At 46.7% G+C, this 19,443-nt stretch overlaps 1 pseudogene; it reads left to right on the forward strand.

The window, feature by feature from the left end:
- Positions 1–847: 847 nt before the first annotated feature.
- Positions 848–10,485, forward strand: LOC101703736 (E3 ubiquitin-protein ligase TRIM58-like; annotated as a pseudogene).
- The last annotated feature ends 8,958 nt before the right edge of the window (positions 10,486–19,443 follow it).

The following is a 19,443-nucleotide window of genomic DNA, read 5'->3' on the forward strand; positions in this document are numbered from 1 at the left end:
CAGGCAGACATTGGTCCCTGAGCCAGGCCAGAGGTTCATGTAAATGTGCAGAGCTGTGGCCAGCTGTGTACCTGTAAGCAGTGGTGTACGTGTGTGTGTGTCAGAAGAAAGAGTAAGGGAGAATGAGTGTGCAGCACAAACAGGACCCAGAGTAGTCAGGAAGGCCAGGGAAGGGGCTGGCCATTCTCTAGGTCTCCTGTAGTGAACTTCCAAGCCTAGAGTGAGTCCAGTCACACCAGTTTTGGGGTTCACCTGTCAGCTGATGTGCACCCCACTCCCACTAGGTCCTGCTCCTGTGAAACAAGTGTAGTCAGATTCTGCAGCTTTATTAAGAGTCCAGGAATTCCCTCCAACAACACAACACACTCCAGGAAGCTGTAAAATTGTGTTAACAAAATCTTTAAAGTTTTTTGAGGTGAAAGTTAAACTTGAAGCCAGGCTTGGCAGAGCAGACATGTCATTCCAGCACACTGGGAGGCTGAAGCAGGAGGATCATGAGTTAGAGCCCAGACTGGGTAACTTGGCAATTTAGGAAAACCTTTTGCCAAAATGGGCTCAGTGTGTGTGGGGGGTGGAATGGAATGTAGCTCAGTGCAGAAGCCCTGGGTTCAATCCCCAATACCACATAGTAAAAAGAAATAATCAAACTTTAATAACTTTTCATGGAGGCAGGGGAGAGGTGTCCTGGGTGAGGGTGGCCCTCCCTGCTCTGCAGAGCTGCGCACTCCCCCTGGCCTGGCCTCCTGATAAGCCAGTGAAGGCCTGCCCGCTGCAATCCTGCCAATGCTGCCTGTTACACACACACCAGGCCCAGTCATTGTGGTCGCCCCGTCCCGCGGCCTGATGTGCAGTGTGCCTGGACCTGCTGCACGTGACCCTGAGCATGGACTGTGGGCACAGCTTCTGCGCTGTGCAGCCCCACTGCTCCGCAAGCGCTCAGCCCACAGTGCCTCGCCCAACTTCAGGCCCAAGGGCTAGCGGCCCAACTGGCAGCTGGCAGCGATGGTGGAGGGCATGCAGGGTCTGGCGTTGGCCAAGGGCGCCACAGGGGCCTCAGAGGGGGCGGGGTGCACGCTGCAAGGCCAGAAGCTCCAGCTCTTCTGCCGCCAGGACAGGTGCGCTGTGCAGGGTCTGCTCAGCCAGGGAGGAACACCAGGGACATCACATCACCCCTCTGCAGGAGGCCGCGAAGCCGCGCAGGGTGAGGGACAAGGACAGGGAGGCAGGTGGGGTAGGGCAGGTGAGGTTCTATGAGAGAAGAGCAGGCCAGGAGGGTTCAGGATCTACAGACAGAGGAAGGGATGAGGAGCCGCCGGGCAAGAGAAGCACTGGAGACCTGGGGAGGAGCTGACAGGGAAGCAGGTTTCCAGACAGGGAGGGAGCTGGCGTGAGGAGGAGAGGCTAGAGGAGAAGGGGAGGGAGAAGGGGAGAGGCCTGTGCCCCCAGAAGCCCCTGAGCTGCAGTCAGGCCCAAGGTCAGCCTTGGATGCGCCTCCTGCTGGGAGCCTTGCTGTCCAGGGATCAACTCCCCCTCCTCCTGAGCATTTTCCCAGTGTATCTCAGCTCCCTGCACCTGAATCACCAAGACCACAAAAGAGGTCAAAGCCCTCTTTGCAGAAGTTTTTAACCTGGGAGCTGTGCTGGGCTGTAAGAAATCACACACGCTGGCCTTGTGAAAAGTTCTATTACTTTGTTTGTTTGCTTGTTGTAAATTAAGGTTGGGATGTTTTACATCAACACCTCTTGGTCGAGCTTCCTGGAAAGATCTCTCTTGGTTTTTCTTCTTGATTTCTGTTATCTTCTGCAAAATTCAGACACTAGGTTCTTTCTAGGTAGCGTTCTGAAGTGTGCTGCTACCTGTTTGAGTCCAGAAGGAACTAGTACAGCATGGCCAGAGTGGGTTTCTGAAGGTGTGCTCTGTATTTTCAGTGGCTCTTTAACTAAGTAGGAAGTAAACATCCCTGGAAGCCTTCACCCTGCCCTTTAGACCCCTAGGGCCCTGGGTTGTGTTCTGGCTGCTGTAATCCCAGCCAACTGGAATGCAGTGAAAGTAGCCCAGTCACTGCTGCCCAGGGAGACTCCACACTGCTTTGTTTCACCTCCTTGCTTTTGCTCACAATCTCTTTGATCTGTGGGAGCTTTTTCCATCTACAAGTGTCACAGTTCCCCATTCCTTTCCAATAGCAAACCAAACACCACTTTCCCCAAATCCTCTGATGCCCACTGTGAATGCTAATGTTATGTGAAGTGCAGTAAAGGGTATTATTGACCTTTTAAAAACAACTGACCTGTATGTAAGATTGATTGTGTGGCTTTGGTGATAGAATTTGTATTTTTTTCTACTAAAGGTGAATTTCTCTATCTTTATGCATGTTCTTCATAAATGAAGTCTATATACTTGCCCCTAGCAAGGGTCCCATCATTGAAGGGAGATTTAATTTCTGTTGTGTTATCATTTTATTTTTGTATAATTTACAATATAGTGTAACTTTTTATTTAAAACATTCGCCAGGTTTCTTCTTGACAAATAATACTACTAACACTATTAATAATAAACCATTTTCTTATCATGAGTAATAATTACTATTCAACCTAGTGCCACAAGAAAACACTTCATCCAGTAATGTTTACCTCTACCAGGTTTTATATCTTCATTATAAAAACTTTTTACATGTTGGGATTAAGTTTTATAAGATACATTTACTTTCAGATTATAATTGCAATTGTCATTACATACCCCAATGCATCCCATTTATACACTGTACTGTTCATATAAAGTAGTTTTGTATGTTCATATTTTAACATCTGGTTAGTTGTAGTGTTACTACTGTAAATAATGATGTAATGAGTGTACTTTTCTGTAAGTCTTTGTATCTGCTATTAAGTTACATTTGTGTTTAATTTACTTGTTAATGAGGGACATTTCCCAGGCTGCCTGGGAACATTTCTGTGCTCTCTGCTGCCCTCCTGGTCTGGTGTCCTGGTCTTCAGGAGGCATGGGTAATGCTTCTCTGTGTCCTTCGGAGCATGTGAAGCTGCAGCAGGCCCTGGAGATGGTGCAGAAAGAGATGGAGGAGGCATCAACACAGGAGGTGAATGTGGGGAAGAAGACTGTGGTGTGGAAGGTGAGCTGGTTCCGGGCTTAGGGAAGCTCTCTGGGCCCAGTCCTCCTTCCAGAGCTTCCTCTTACAGCGCTCTGCTCCTGTCCCAGCTCAGGAAGAAGTCTCAGCACTGTTCTGGTCTTCGGATCCCTTCAGATCATGCTGGTCCTCTGCTTCCTTCTTCCCACCTTCATCAACAGCATGCACCACAAATTGCACTTTTACTGTGACCTTACTGCGAAACTCACTGCTGTGTGCTTTCCACTTTGTATTGTAGTTTACAAATACATCTGTTGGAGGAGAGAACAGATTATACTCAGTTATACAACTCTGCAGCAGATGGAAGAGGGCTGAGAGAGGGAACATCTGCCAGAAAGACAGGCAGAAACTGGGGTTTCTCTTCAGTCATCCATTCATGTATTCCTTCTCTTCTGCACACTACCAGCATTTTCATTCTCTTACCTATTACACACACACAGACACACACACACACACTCACATGTACACAGGTCCTCAGCCTTGAGTGATTTTACTGTTTTCAAGAGTCATTTTGGAAGTTCTATTTCTGTAGCAAAGTATATGCCTTAGGTCTACTGAGAAATTTTGGCTGTGAGATTTGGGTAGAAACCAAGCAAATTACTTGAAGTTAAATCTGAAGGATACCGAGTAGCTTTCAGGTTTTCCTTGACTCAGCAGAGAACATTAATGTTAGGGTTAGGGTTAGAGTTAGGGTTTCGGGGTTAAGGTTAGCGTTTGTCCTGTGTGAAAGTTCTGCCAATTGTCAGGATGTGGGAAGGTGGCCTGTGTTGCTGGCACCTGTGAGGCAGAGGCAGGAAAGTGCTGAACAACCTGAAGTATTCGGGCAGTCCTCACACCTCAGGAGACTGTGGAACCGCAGAGTGAACCTGTGGGTGCATTATACTTGGTGTGTGTTCTGTGCTATGACATGGAAAGGTATGTTGTATAGAATATTGCCATTTCCCTCGTTTCAGTTAACCGGTCTTTATTATTTTTTATATTTTTCTAATTCTTCCTTGTTTTTCCTAAAACATGTATTTTTACACAGTTGGCTATTTCCATAAGGATTAAGTTTGCTACATTTCTTTCTTCTGGAATTTCTTATCCTTTCCAATGTGCTGTTTCCATAGGTAAAGTTACACAGTGATTCACAATTTGTGTTGTTGTCAGACTAACAATCCAAACTCCTTGTTTTAAGTCCTGGCCTGACCACATATTTATGAAAGCAGAATTCTGGTGTTCAAGATCTGGGTTCATATACTTTTGAAACACTCCACTGATTGTTTCTACTGAGAGGTGGTTCTAAAACTCCAGTCAAAGCCTAGTAAATGTACATGATTTTTCCTCCCAATAATGCCTCTGAATGAGCTAAGTGCAACAAGCACAGTTTTGATAAACATAAGCTCTAAATTCTTCAGAGGCTGTTCTTTCTGTATCTGCAGATATAACTGCAGTCCTCAACAGATGGCAGAAAAGAAGAGGGTGGCGCCAAACCCCTTCTCTCTGCACCATCTCTGGTGCCCCACAGCGCCACTGTTTCCTGTTGGCTGAGTTGTGAGCCACTCACAGGAAGCGTAGTCTCCAGTGGGGAGCACTGCACATATTTCACAAGAGTGATGTGATTAAGGGAACACTGAACTCAGAGTTGGTTGATTTTAGGAAGCGAAGATTGAATGTATCCAAAGATTTTGAAAATCCTAAAAGGAGCTGGCAATGGAATATTACAGGAAGGAGTTGACTCTTAGGAGATTTAAAGAGTTATTTATTATTTGACTTTAAAACATAGTTGTTTCTTCAGTAAAATCAAGAAAATATAAGATGTAAAAACAAATTAGAGAATCCAAGAGGTAAATACTTTGAGAGGGTAATCGGCCTCCCATATTCTGTTTAAATGTACTAATCTCAAGACTAAAGTTTGGGCATAATAACTGTAGCAAAGTACTTCACATGCCTTAGATCTACTTGGAAATTTTAGCTGTGAGATTTGGGTAGAAACCAGACAAATAACATGCAGTTAACTTTGAAGGAAGTGGGCAGAGTAGATTTTGGGTTTTTCTGGACTGCAGAAAACATTAACCTTATGGCTGATTCACCCTTACTGCATTGTGAAAGATTCATGCTTTCTAATCTCTAGAACTTTTTTCTTCATATCTGCAAACCCTGGTCTCCTTTATTCTCCCTTCATAGCTCAGTTATTTCCATGTGTCTGGTGACTAATAGTGGGATAGTTGCTTCTGTTGTATGCATGGCTACACCATGCTGGTCCTGGTGTTCAGCAGATGAATAGATGTTTAACTGTAAGCCCCAAAGTCTTGGTTTTGTTATGTTTTATAGGCAATGTTGAACCCATGTATTAAAATGCCTTGCCTCCAAGTCTGCAGTGAAATGGGAATCCAAATCCCAGTTGTTCTCAGACTCTAAGTTTAAAAACTTTCCCAAGACCTTTGGGTTGTAATGGTTCCAGGTTTCTACATGTTGTTGGAATGTCACCTGTCAGTCCACTGCAACAGAGCTGAGGGTCGGGACATCACATATGCAGTGCATCAGCGACATCACCTTGCAGAGCTGAGGGTTGGGACATTGCCTTCTCCAGCTCCATGTCCCACACACAGTGTAGAACCCCTACCCCTTTCCCTGCTGACCACCTTCTGTGTCCCCAGGAGAAGGTGGAGATGCAGCAGCAGCGGTTCTGGCTGGAGTTTCAGAAGTACCATGGCTTCCTGGCCCTGGAGGAGAGGCTGCAGCTGCGGGGGCTGGAGGAAGAGGAGCGGGTAACCCTACAGAGGCTACGCGACAGTAGGGTGAGGCTGGCCCAACACAGCAAGGCCCTGAAAGAGCTGGTTGAGGAGCTGGATCAGAGGAGCCAGCACCCGGCCCTGGGTCTGCTAGAGATGAGTAGGGAGCGGAGATGGTGACACTGAGGACTTTGGAGCAGGCTCACTGTCTCCCCCAGCTTTATCTTTATTTGTTCACAATTTCCAGTATTTCCTAAAGAAATTCCCCAGTGTGGCCATTGCAGTGGCCTCAGGCCTGACTCCCACTTCTGCTTGTCTTTCTAGGTGTGAGTGAGGTCTTCAGCCAGTATGTTTGCTTCCCTGTGACCCAAAAAGGGTTGGGGGCAGAGCCACGGTGGGGAAGGACATTGAGGGACCACAGTGATGCCTGTGGGTGCTGTGTCCTTCTCAGAAGCATGGCTGTCACACGGCTGGAATGTGAGACCACCCTGCTGGAGCTGAGGACAGTGTGCTGCATCCCTGGGATGAGAGACATGATGAGGAGGTTCCAAGGTGGGTGGTTAGGTTTGCATCACCATGTGTGGCAACAGCCACTCAGTGGCAGCCACAGCAGAACTGGATGCCTTCGGGGCAGAACTCACAAGCATTTCCTGCATGGGCCTGCAGAGGCTTCTATGCCACACCTGTCCCCCCAGACCATTGCCATGCACTCTGCTCCTTCCTGTGCTGGACGTTATGGGCCAGGGTGTTTTAGACAGTAGGTCCCAGGTCGAAAGCAGGCAGTGCTTAGGATTTTTGCCTGTGTCTAACTCACTTCTTTCTGCCACTACCAACCCAGGGACAGCATCAGATCCACACTGGGAGGCCTGGGTCCCTCATGGCTGGCCCTGCTTCAGGGGCCAGGGCTGGCAGGGTAGGCTGTGTCCCCACAAACCAGCCATGCATGGAGTTGCCTACAGACCCTCCTTGGAGTGGCTGGCTTTTTTCTCTACAGCAGTGCACAGAACCCCCTCATCTTAAGCAGTAGAGAAGACTTCAGTCTGGTATAGACCAGCTGCACAGGAGCACCCGTGCTCAGCATCTGGCATCCCTCAAAGCTCTTGTTTTACAGAAGCTTCCTGTGTAGACAGGATTGACAACCCATCTCCCCCTGCCCGGACTCCTCCCTGGTGTCTCTTGTGGCTGCAGAGTTTACCCCGAGATAATGGTGCATGCATTAGAGCCCTAACCTTATCCCCAACGCTTGCCATGAGATCTCACATTTTATTATTACCGCAGTGCTCTTGTGTTGATAGTCTGGGAACAGAGGATGTCATCCTGTGTATAGCATGCTGGCTTGGTAGCGCTACTGGATTTGCTTCAGCCTCAGCGTGTATGCTTATGTAGAGTTAAGTGAATGCTGGCAGTGAGCTGGATTTGGACATCTTTTTCTAAAACAGGAAATGCTAAGCCTGGCCATCAGTTTTTCAACTGAACTTTCTGGCCCTCTGTAGCCCCTGAGGTTGTAGGACTGGAAGTTCCAAACATCTGATCACTTCATTGGGTCCCCTGGCAAGCAACTCCATCCTGAGGCCTTCTGGGGCCCCAGGCACCTGGTATCTCATTCACATGCAGAGGCGCCCTTCCCCTCTTGGAGACTCCCTTGGTTTAGGTGCTATAAAGAACAGGGTGGAGACCTAATGCACATTTCACAGTGGCACAGGGACTGGTTCACTGGTCCTAAAGGCATGCATGCTGCAGTGGACATGATAGAGGTGGTAAGAGGAATTCACAAATAAATCCAGGTTTTTAGATCTCAAGAACTAACATCATACCCTGGCTCAGAGGCCCACACTTGTAAACTCAGCATGGAGGGGGGCTGAGGCAGGAGGATCACCTTGGCAACATAGCAAGGTCCTCCCTCAAAATAAAAGTAAAAATGGGCTGAGATGTAGGTAAGTGTTAGAGAAGCCCTGGGTTCAATCCCCAGTACTACACATACAGAACAACAATAAAAAACATAGCATCTTGAGCCTGTTGGCCTAGTGGAAACCCCTGAGACCTTAGTGGAAACTTTTGCAGTAGGCTCCAGTCTCCTGCTCAGTGTATAATGCAAGCCTGAGAAAAAAAATAAAGAACTAAGAGACAGAATACTGAGGAGCCAGGATGGCCAATGCTGTTTTAGCAAAAGGTGCTGGTCCATCCAAGCCACTGATTTTTATTAGTAATCAATTGGGGTAAAAGTAAGCTATGTGCAAGGGCAGAACTGCATGCAAGGATACACAGTCCTGAGGTTTCTATGGAAACTAATGTTAATCAAGGCTCCTAAAGGACAAGACAAAGCATTCTCGAGTCAGGAACAGAATAGATAAAATATATGGTTGTAATTAGAACATTGTCCTCCTAGTTAAGAAACTTTTAGCTGTGGGAACGGAATTTGGGTGCAAGTCACTCTGACCTCAGCACATAGGCTTTCCTGGACTCACTTCTATCATCAAGCCAGTTGGGGGTTAACTCCTCACAGCCTGCACTGCTCACAACCTGCTTTGGGCACAGTCAGTATTGCGGTCCTGGCACTGTGTACACTGGTGGGTGAGGCTACAGGTGAGGCAGGAGGAGGGTCAGTCTTGAACTTAGTGATGATGTTAATGGAATGAGGAATGCTGACCATGCATGTGTCAGGCAGGCAGATGAACTTACAGAGGTGGAGTTTCAGAATTGTTCAGTTAGAAACTTGCCTTTGTAATCAGATGGCAAGTGAGTGGAGCTTAATAAAACCAGAATTTAGTGAAAGAGATGATCTCCAACAGAGGGAGTCAGGGAGCAGGTGCAGGGGCCTGGACCAGAGTCTGAAGGCTTCCCAGTGATGGTGGGCAGAGGAGAGAGAGCAGCCAAAGAGACCAAGAAGGAGCAGGAGACTGAGGGAGAGCATGGAGATGGGGTCCCAAAAGAAGGGAAGTTCACAGTAGAGCAGTGAGCTGGAAATAAAGACTCTGAGAAGTGGCGTGGTCCACATGGAGGTCCCAGGGGACTTGGGAGGTGCCAAGCTATGGTTGCCATAAGCAGTTGAGGCTAGGAGAGAAGAGATAAGCACAGGCAATGCCTGTGATCCCAGCACCCTGAGAGGCAGAAGTGGGAGGATTGCAAGTCTGAGCCCAGCCTGGGCAACTCTTCCAGTGAGACAGTATCTCCAAAATCTTCTAAAAAAGAGGAGTGGAGGCTAGTAATGTAGCTTAATGCAGAGGCCTAGGGTTCAGTTCAGTAACATACACATACACAGATAAACAAGAATAAAAACATAGTGGTAGTATTAATACTAGTAGTAATAGCATATTAGTTATGACATAAAAATAAAGTACATTAGTTTATTCCTTTTGGCTGTTTATGGGGAAAGGTGCCTTCCCTTATTCACAGAGGGCTCCAGTCTAGATGTATATGTTTATTTGGTAGAAGGCCAGGGTGCATCACTGAAAAATAAAGCCCCTGCTGGGGCCTTACTGTGCAATATTAAATGTTTTTATTTTGTTGTTGTTGTTTTTGGTGCCAGGGATCAAACTCTGGACCTTTCTCTTGCAAGGCAGGCTGCAGAACCACTAAGCTATATCCCTGGCCCTGTTGTTGATAAGTAACAAATTGTCACAGGTTTACCTGCTTTGGACCATACCCATGTCCGGGCCCTTGGTCCATAGACTGGACATCCAGTTGGGGTCAGCCCAGTGCCCTGTGTGTGGATCCCCAAGTTCAGGCCCTGACCTGGGGTTGGGTCCCGGGCAGTGTTGAGGGAAGAGCTGGCTCCCAGGATTGTCCTGGCTGTGCATGTGGTGCAGGTCCACACAAGGGAGCCCAGGACCTGGCGCCACTCTGGGCCCCAGGGAACCCTTTCTTCCTCCTGGTGGCAACACCCAGGCCCAACCGGAGTACTGTGTGTGGTTTGTGCATGGTGTCAGCTGCCTGCAGCTGCTGGCTTCTCTGCTGGCCAGCAGAGAAAGGGGTCTCTGGGCTCACTCGGTGGCCTCTGTTGCTCACCGTCCTCCATCTTCCTTCCCTGCCCGCCATGGACATGAAGCTGGACCCCAGCATGGTGCACCCCAGCCTGCTGCTGATGGCCAACCTGTGCTCTGTGCTGGATGGCAAGTTCTGGAGGGACATGCCTGGCAACACTGAGAGATTCGACACTTGGGCCTGCATACTGGGCCTGCAGAGCTTCTCCTCTGTCTGGAACTACTGGGAGGTTGCGGTGGGTGAAGGCACCAGGTGGGGCCTGGGCATGTGTCAGGATGTGACGCCTCGCAAGGGCTAGGTGGCCCGGGCCCCCAAGCTAGGTGTGTGGGTGCTGTGGCTGCTGAGCAGTGCCTAGTACCTGGTGCTGGGCTCTCCTTGTGCACCACCACTGTGCTGTCTTGGCCCTACCCTGCGGGGCTCTTCCGGGACTGCAATGCCTGGAAGTACTCCTGCTATGACCCCTGTGGTGGCTCCCACATCTACACTTTTGGCCACCTCTTCCCAGGCTGCCTGTGGTCCTACTTCTTCGTCTGTGACAAGAACCCCCTGGTTCTGCCCCAGGTGGCTGAGGTGGAGTGGGAAAGCAGGGCCTGCAGGGCTCCCCAGAGCCTGGGAGCTGAGGGTGCTGATGGCCCTGAGTTGCCTTCCTGAAGACACCACTGGCCAAGGCTCCTGGTACAGCCAGGCCTGCGCTTCAGGAACCACCAGGCCTGAGCTTCCAGTGACAGCACTCCTGTGCCTGCACATGGCCACTCACAGGTCCCTGTAGTTGGGGCGCTCCCCCAGGGGAGAGGGAGAGGGAGGGGGAGAGAGAGAGAGAGAGAGAGAGAGAGAGAGTGAGAGAGAGAGACTCCCTGGGGAGGAGAGGAATTTGGAATGGAGCAGTCTCCTCAAAGCCTATTTTCGAATGGCTCCAGGAACATTCTTAAGGGTTGTCTTTCAAATTCAGGATTCTGCACTAATAAAAGACCCCTATACATTCCTTGTACTATCTCATTCTTTTACCATCCTTTCATTCTTAGTATTTTACCTATAAGGTCAGAAATGGCAGTTCTTCAGTGGCCTCAGAATGAGCTTGTTAGTGGGCACCCTAGTGACCCATTGGTCCTTCCTGAGGTTTTCCTGTCCCATTCAAAGAATTGGGTAGAGCAATTGATGAAGGTGAAAGTTAAACATTTATTTAAGGCAAAAGAAGAGAAAGAAGCAGAAGAAAAGTGCTCAAGAAGAAAGTGCTCTGGAGATGAGCTCTGCAGAGTAAGTGTGGCCAAGTGGGAGCAGGCAGGAGGCCATGAGGAGGCCCACCGCCAAGAGCTGAGTGACCACTGCCCTTCATGTCTTCTTTCCAATGTCAGATCTGAGCATCCATCACACCTGCAGGATCTTCTGCTGGAGGACAGGTATCGGGTGCAGGGCTGTGAGCTGCTCCCTGGAGCCCTGTTCCTGGTCAGGCTCTGCAGCTGCCAGGTCATACCCAGAAGCCCAGCCACACTGCTTAGGCCTGGTCTCCTGCCTCGGTCTGGCATTGTCATTGTTCAGCATCAGATCCATGATTGTGGGTCTCCTACTTTCATCTCCTCTCATCTCCTCTCTTCCACATTCTGACCTCTCTGTCTCTGTCTCTCTCTGTCTCTGTCTCTGTCTTTCTGTCTGTCTCCCCCTTCATGCATTCACTCTCCTTTCTGTGGCCCCTGCAGCCCCCCAGTCCAGCTCCAGGAGGCTCTGCCCACCCATGGACTCCTATGCACACCCCAGTGCACACCCTCCTGCCCTTATATCCTGCAGGAGGCTCTTCTCCCATGAACTATGCATCAGCCTCTCGTGTATTGTATTGTTCTCTTATTTATTCAGTTTTTAATTTATTTGTGTATTTGTCCTCGTATGATAGGCTGTGAGACCTTGAGGGGAGGGGTATTTTTCTGTTGACAACAATGTTTTTCAACATCCCACGATGTTCTCCAACATGGCTCTGTATGTTGTTGTCTCTTGAATGCACAATTGTTGAATGAATAAAATGTAGGCCTTCTGGAAGGGAATTAAATACTAGATCTGAAAGTGTTTTCTGGAATGTAATACAATACAGTGACATTGTTGGTAGTAGGATGTAGATAACTGCTATGCAATCAACTTTAATACCAAGTGCTAAGTGAGTAGAATTGATTTTTAGGTAAAGAGATAATTTTTAAAAAGCTGAGTTTGAAGAAGCATTGGATTCCAGTGCCAGGAAAACTGTATGTGTGTGGGTGTAGCCCACCAAGCCTCTGGTTGCATCTCTGGTGACATCACAGTGACACCTTTGCAGTGTGCACTTCCTCCTGCTCCACAAGCATCTCTCCTGCTGTCACACTGGCTAGGAATCTGGGGAACCTTCTCTGAAGCACTGAATTTTATTAAAAAGTGGCTTGTGATTCAGTGTCCCTCTTCATCGGCACTGTGGAGGAGCACAGCTCCCTGCAGAAAAAGGAGGTCCTGCGTCACCTCCCATGTTTTCCTCCTTTCTATGCAACCTGTTTTTAATCATCTTGGGTTTCCCCAGGCATGACATTATTAATTCTCTCCTAAAGCACTGTGCTAACTGTCACCAAATTCCCTTCCTCCCTGTAAAGGACAATCAAAGACACAGAGGCCCTGCCCTGAAAAAGTAAAAGAAAAACAAATTGGCCCTCAACTTCAAATGCTAGTTTTTCCTAACCAGTAACTCTAGAACCTTTTCCTTATGGACTCCATCTGCATAGATTGATGTCTGCTTCCAGGAGAGTGAAGATTGAGACAGATAACTGATTTCATGACTGCTTTCCTCTCTCAGGCTCCCTTTTCTACATCAAGGGACAAGTTTATCTAGGGAATTAACAAAAACCCTTTCCTGCCGTGCAGGGAGGGAAGCCTAGATCAAAGAAATCTGCAGGAGACTACTAGGTGGCACTGGCTGGAGTAGTAGTAAAATATCCTCATTAGCAGGGAAGGTAATGGGACACATTGAGAGAGGATTCCCACTCCTGCATTCCAGAAGGCAGAGAAATTGGGAACAGAGGGACTTCTTAAGCCTGTCTGTGCTCCTAGCTCAGGCCCTTGAAGTAGGATTTCTATCTGCTCCTGGGGCCTCCAGGGGCCTGTTCCTCCATGGCACAAGGAGGGGACAAGTTCACTTCTGAGTGTGAGAGTCAGGGCCACCACACGTGTGTTCACCTCCATGTATGTGCTCCTGGATTCTGTCTGCATCTGCCTGGATTGCACACTGACCTTCTGATGACTTCCCAAGTCTGGTGACACACGGCCATGCTTCTCCTTCCTCTCTGCCACTGCCTTGCCTAGGACATGGCAGGGGCTCTGTCTCTGTGCCTGTTTACTTTGTCATGATCATGGGTACATTTTCAGAACCTAACAAATCAGGAGCCCAAGATATTTGCTCCATGTCTTTCCACTTCATTTTGAGAATAAAATATGAACCCCTGTAGATATCAGCTCTCTCTCAAATTCAAAAATAAAAGCAAGTCATCCTGATAGCTCCTTTATGTTTATGAGCTCTTTGGTAATCCACAAACCAGTGTGGTCCTTTCTCTAGCTAGGACAGAGGATTCTTTCTTTTCCAGACCTACACTTACTAGTAAGGAGTTGTCAAGACACTTTCGCCCTGCTTCAGGAAATCTACGGGGAAAAAGTGTCATCTTGCTCTAGGGTAGATTGGGCCCATGACACCTCCACTGCTGTTTTAGCACTTAACTATCCCTGGGAATGGGGAGGGAGGCACACGGCTCCAGGGTATCTGTGTGTCTGGAGCAGCAGTGAATTAAGAACCCTGATTCTGCCTACCTGAGGTACTGAGCACATTCTGTATCAAAGGACAAGTCCTCCTGGTCCCCCATTTCCATGGTGACCCAGTGGGAGATGGGATTCTGAGGAGGGGCCTGGCTACCCCATGCCTCAGTGTGCCTGCTAATGACCCTGGGAGTCAGAGGGTCCCCAGCGCATGTCTAGGGGTGCAGATCACTGCACCACTGTCCTCATCTCCTCAGGAGAGCACACCAGCTCCCAGCTGCAGCCAGCTGCTCTGTACAAAGCTGGAGCTGGTCAGAGAGAAGATCTGGAGCCTGCAAGGGCCTGGCTTCCTCCACATATGCTGTCACCTGCCTGTCCCAGCTGTGCACCAGTGGGACTCAGACACTGCATGACTTGAAGACCCTTTCCCTGCTCTACGCTTCTCAGACTCATTCTCAGCTGTAACATCAGCCATGCAGGTGAACATATTGAGGTGAGCAGGGCTCCTGGAAGGGGCTCTTATCAGAGCTGCACCTCTCACCTGACTGATAAGAACTTAAGCAGCTGGATGTGGGGACAGCTCAGACAGTGTTGTGTGGTCTTCATGGGGCTGGAGTTTGATCCCACAAACCAAAACAGAGCCTAGAATTTGTCAGGCAGAAGTAAGGAAACAATATCTGAGGTGTTAATTTTACTTTGCTGTGAGAAAACGAGCAAAACATCAAAAGCATGTCATTGGCCTCCTGTGAAGGAGATGCAAACTGTTTTGTGACTGGATGAGCCAGGGCTACACGTGCCCTCTCTTGTTGCTTTATTTATTGTGTTCATACTTTTATCTGAGTTGCAAATTCTTTGATCTTCGAGGCTGTGAACTAATTTGAAATAAACTTAAACTTTAAAAGAATTAATTTTCATTCAAATAACTTTAACATAAATTGAAAATGTTAATCCTGTGAGCACTCCCTGCCCTCTAGAAACTGCAGAGTGTATGTCCTTGTCTGGTGGCTGAGATGGAAGACAGCAGGGGCACAAAGTCTTCCCAGGTGTCTGCTCTCTGCTGCACAGGATCCACACTGTTACCATGATGCCCTGTCTGGACACACAGACCCCAGAACAGGAGTGGAGCCCAGGCTTTATAAACAGCCCCCTTCCTGTGGGGAGCTGCTCACTCCACTGTCTTCATGGCCCTGCAGAGCTGTGTCTGCACAACCGTGTCTCAGCCTCTCCTGACCTGGCCCTGTTGCCTCTCTGTGAGGACGCCCAGGTCTTGGGGCACAGCCTGCTCCTGCCCTGAAGTGCTCCCTGCTGTGTCACAGGAGGCTGGGGTCCCCAGGGCAGGAAGCTGGACAGCCCACCCAGGGTGCACATAGCTCCAGAGCAGCTCCTTCCTACTGCACCTGGTGAAGGGTGAAGGGATGGGGTGGCCAGCTCTCCCTCAGCAGGAGAGGACCTGGGACTGTGATGAGTCCACACACAGACAGGAGAACTCCTCACAGGCAAGAGCAGATGCCTGGTTGGGGCACAGTAGTTACAGTGGCTGTGGGAAGTGAGCACCAGCAGAGGCATTGGGAGCTGTGCTTTTTGGAACAGTGGTGGAGAAGACCTCTGCCCAGGAGGAGGAAAAACACTGGCTGCTCCTCCAAAGTCTAAATGCAGAGGGAGAAAATGTGTCCCTTCCCGGGACCTTTCAGGAGGTGACAATGTCTGTCCCTTGTCTTCCTGAGAGCAGTGAGCTCCTGGGGACACCATGTTGGAAGGTGCAGGGGGAAGAGCAGCTCCTGTCTTTTAGAGACCGCACATGTTCCTGTTTAAAAATAATGCTCAGTAGAATCAAGTTTGAGCTAATGCATTTTTATGAAATGCAAAGGTTTCTACAAGAAAGACCTCCAGCCACCAGTGTAAATGCATGTTTTCAATACCCAAGAGTAGAAAAATATTTTTTTCAGAGCAAGGAGGCAGCATCTTCCTGCAGAGCTGACAGGGTATGGGGCATCAGCATTGGCAACCCTTTCTCTGGTGCAAACCTTCCTGAGAAGTCCTCCTGCCTCCCTCCCAGCTGAGAAGGCAGAGCCAGGGGAGACCTGAACTCCAGCTCCCCTGCAGCCCAGACTCTTGCCCTGCCCCATGCCCAGCTGGATGTCAGTGCTCACTCTGGTCCGGTTTCAGAGATTCAGAGATTTGGCACGGTGAGCGCACACTCGGATGCTTCACAGTCTAGGGTGTCACCGTGGTGATGGGAAGTTTATTTTGGTCTTTCATTTTTTTCTACTTTCTCATATTTCTTCCTACTTTGTTTTACTGTTTCAGTTAATTTTTAGAAAAAAAATATTGCTGAATAGGAGGAGAAGATGATCTTTGAAGAGGAGAATGACAAAGCTAAAGCAGTGCATTAACCAGGTACAACCTAATTGTAGGACATAACCTGAATCCCACCTATGATATTTACACACAGGGGTATATTTTTAAAATTGCAAGATAATTTTTGATAATTGGTTATTGTATTGTGAAGGATCATAAAAAACTGAAAGTCTTCCTTCACCCCATCTCACTCTCTAAGAGTATGTGCTTCCAGGTGTCTTTTGTGTTTTAAGACAAATGTCTCTCTGTGTAAACAGATAGTTGGAGAGAGAGAGAGAGAGAGAGAGAGAGAGAGAGAGAGAGAGAGAGAGAGAGAGAGAGAGAGAGAGGATGATCCCACTAAGCACAATGCCAGTATGTGTTATGTTTTATTTCTCTACTCGTTTGAAACTATTATTTTTTGAATGAAATTCCGGGGGATGTCGCATCTATACTTGAATTTAGGAATCGTTTTATCAAGTTCATAATGACAACCCTGTCCATTACTTCAGGTCTCTCACTTTGTTTCTGGGCTCCTCTCCTTTACTCTGTGGTCCAGGGAGGGTTCTTAGGGGTGTCCACTTCTAATTCAGGGCTGATGCCTGTAGACCAGGCTTCTCAATGTGCAACCAGCAGGCAAGTAGAAAGCAGGTCAGTTTCCACTGAGTGAAAGCCAGATGCTGCTTCTGTGAAAATAACCTGTGCGGTGTCAAGGTCCATGTGTATTTTTAAGTGGGGATTTTCTCAAAAGAGAATTCTGTAAAGACACGATTCTGGGTTCAGCTCTGTCACAGGGTCATGGAGAATGAGCTCATTTTACTCTCTTTTAAGTGCTGAATAGCACTATATTTTCTGTTTTTAGAGCAGATGTCTCTGTTTAAGTTTATATCTGCAGACATCAATGAGCAGCTATCTCATGTGTGAAGGGCAGGTGTTGGTAAATGGTTTGTTTTCCTTTGCAGTGCTTCTTCAAATCATTGCTCATTTTAATTTTCCCTCAGGTTTTTCTTGACACTTTTTTGAAAAAAATATTTTAACAAGGAAGCCTTTTGACTTCTGAAATTTCTACTTTTGACTTTTGAATTGTCATTTTTTCTAGAGTTTTGTTAGCAGTGTTTCTTAGTGTGCAGATTTTTTATTATGTGAACAAATTTTCTCTATTTTACTTTACAGTATTTGATAAATGAAATTTGGTTTGGGAAATCTTTAATCCATGATGATCAGGAAAAAAAAATCTATCATGCCTTCTTATAGTAGTCTTTTTAAAAATGTTTAAGTATATATTTTATGATTTGTTTTTATATAAGTGATCAAGTAGGAATACACACTTTCTGCCTCCTCCCCAAGTATCTTGGTTATGATGTTTTAATTATTACATTTAAAGCATGATCAGGTGTATATTAATATAGTTTTCCCTAAGAAATTTCTTTTCCCTAAAAATTTCCCTCCTTAATCTCATGGATTTATTTCATCCTCCTTGTTTATATGATACATAAGGTTGATTTCACATACAGTGGACCCTTGACTTATGAACTCTATCAGTTCTGAGGGCTGGTGGTTACTAAGTACAGCTGAGATCTGGATGTTTAGGTGGGTGCATGCTATAGATAACAAGAGGCAGGTGAACCTTCCAGTAACCTGATTAGCCCAAGTTGTTCCTGTGTCAGGCCGGTCGTAACTTGAGGGTCCACTGTATAAGGAAACTTAAATTTACAAACTTTTATGTATTTTATATATTTATGTTGTATTTCTTCTTAAGAATCCCAGAAGTTATCTGTAAAATGTCTAAGTAGATTTAATTATTGCCATTGATAGAAAACATTGAAATGTAAATGAGCTTCCAAGGTCTCATAATTATGTCCTGTTGGTGAAATGATTGTAACTGAGCTATATGTAGATATATGGCCTGTTTTACATTTTTAATCCGCTTCTCTATATCTGTCTGCAAGGCTTGTAATTAATCTTATCAAATATGCTTTAGTTTGAAGATTACCCATGTTAGGAATTGAAGTTCGATAGAAGTTCCTCCACATGTGTCAATTGTTGGATTAAAAACAATGTAATACATTACAAAATTTTATGATTTCTTTTTTTCATCAAGTGCAAGTTTCCCCATGAAATATTCTATTACTTCAGGATCTGATCAATTAAGAGACAGGGGAAAAGAGTGTTTTTGAGGCACTAGGAAATGCACCCAAGGCCTTTGCTTTAAGCAAACCTTTAGTTTCCTATAGTAGGCACGGGAGGTGGCATTAAATTGTCACCTTGTGTGCCTGTGTGGCTTGTGCTGTGGTAAATTCACCTTCTCTTTTGCTTACTGTTCTTTCCACTGCAGTTGGTAACACATATGGTCTGTGTCTTTCTTGTAAATTTTGATAAATTGTAACTTTTTTGTGGTACTGAGGATTGAACCTAGCTAGGGCCTTCTCACTGAGCTACAATCCCTGGATATTTAAAATTTTTTTTTTTTTTTTGGTCCTGGGGATGAAACTCGGGTCCTTGCACTTGTGAGGCAGGTGGCGGAACTATTGAGCTCAATCTCTGGCCCTTTCATTTTTTTTTTTGAGACAGGCCTTCCCTATGTTGCCTAGGGTGTACTTGAGCTTGCAATTCTCCTACCTCAGTCTGCCAGAGTGCTGTAGGAGTCCTGTAGGCTCACATGCCTGGCTACATTGTGCTGTTTCACAATAGATGTGGTGTATTTTACAGTGGTACATGATACACTGTAGTATTATCTATGTATAATTTGTGCATTCATTATACTTAGCTTGTTTTTAATTTTTCATCATTTCTAGGCTAAATGGTTTGCCCTTGAGTTTTATTAATTTGTAGCAAATCTCCAACACATTTCCCAATATGTGCATTGAAAATAAATCCACATACAAGTGGGCACATGGGATTCAAATAGTCCATGTCGAAGCCTCAGCTGTACTTAATATTTGATTCTCTGAACTGCATTTTGTGTCTGTGAGGTTTCCACGGAAACCCAGAACATGGTGGAGTCCCAGTCAGACTCTTCTCTTTCTTCTGTGGAATTACAGCCAGCACCAGCAGGGCTTAGGGTGAAGACCTTGGCCACATTTCCAGGGTTCAAAATGAATGCTGTCTACTTCTGTAGGTGACAGATGTGACATAAAAGTTCCTCATTTTACTTTTTATAAATTGGGGTTTTATTATTATACTAATAATGCCAAATCCATACCATTGTTGCAGGGTAAAATGAGTAAATAAATGTTAAATACTTAAAAGAGGCCTGGTGTGGTGGTGAATGCCTATAATCCCAGATCTCTGGGAGTCAGAAGGAAGAGCTCAAGTTCAGTCCCAATTTGGTCAATGTAGTGACTAAGCAGGATGTCGCAGAATTAAAAAAAAAATGATTGGGAATGTAGTTCAGTGTAACAGGCTTAGATTTAATCCCACATCAAAAACAACCCAAAAAGAATTCCTGGCTAATAGTAATTGGTCCTGTAATATCAGCGGTTACCAGTACTACTGATGTTTTCCTAAGGTGCACTAGCC

Source organism: Heterocephalus glaber, unplaced genomic scaffold (genome assembly GCF_053883595.1).
Source record: "Heterocephalus glaber isolate CG9 unplaced genomic scaffold, H.glaber_assembly_v1.0 deba00001673, whole genome shotgun sequence".
NCBI lineage: Eukaryota > Metazoa > Chordata > Mammalia > Rodentia > Bathyergidae > Heterocephalus > Heterocephalus glaber.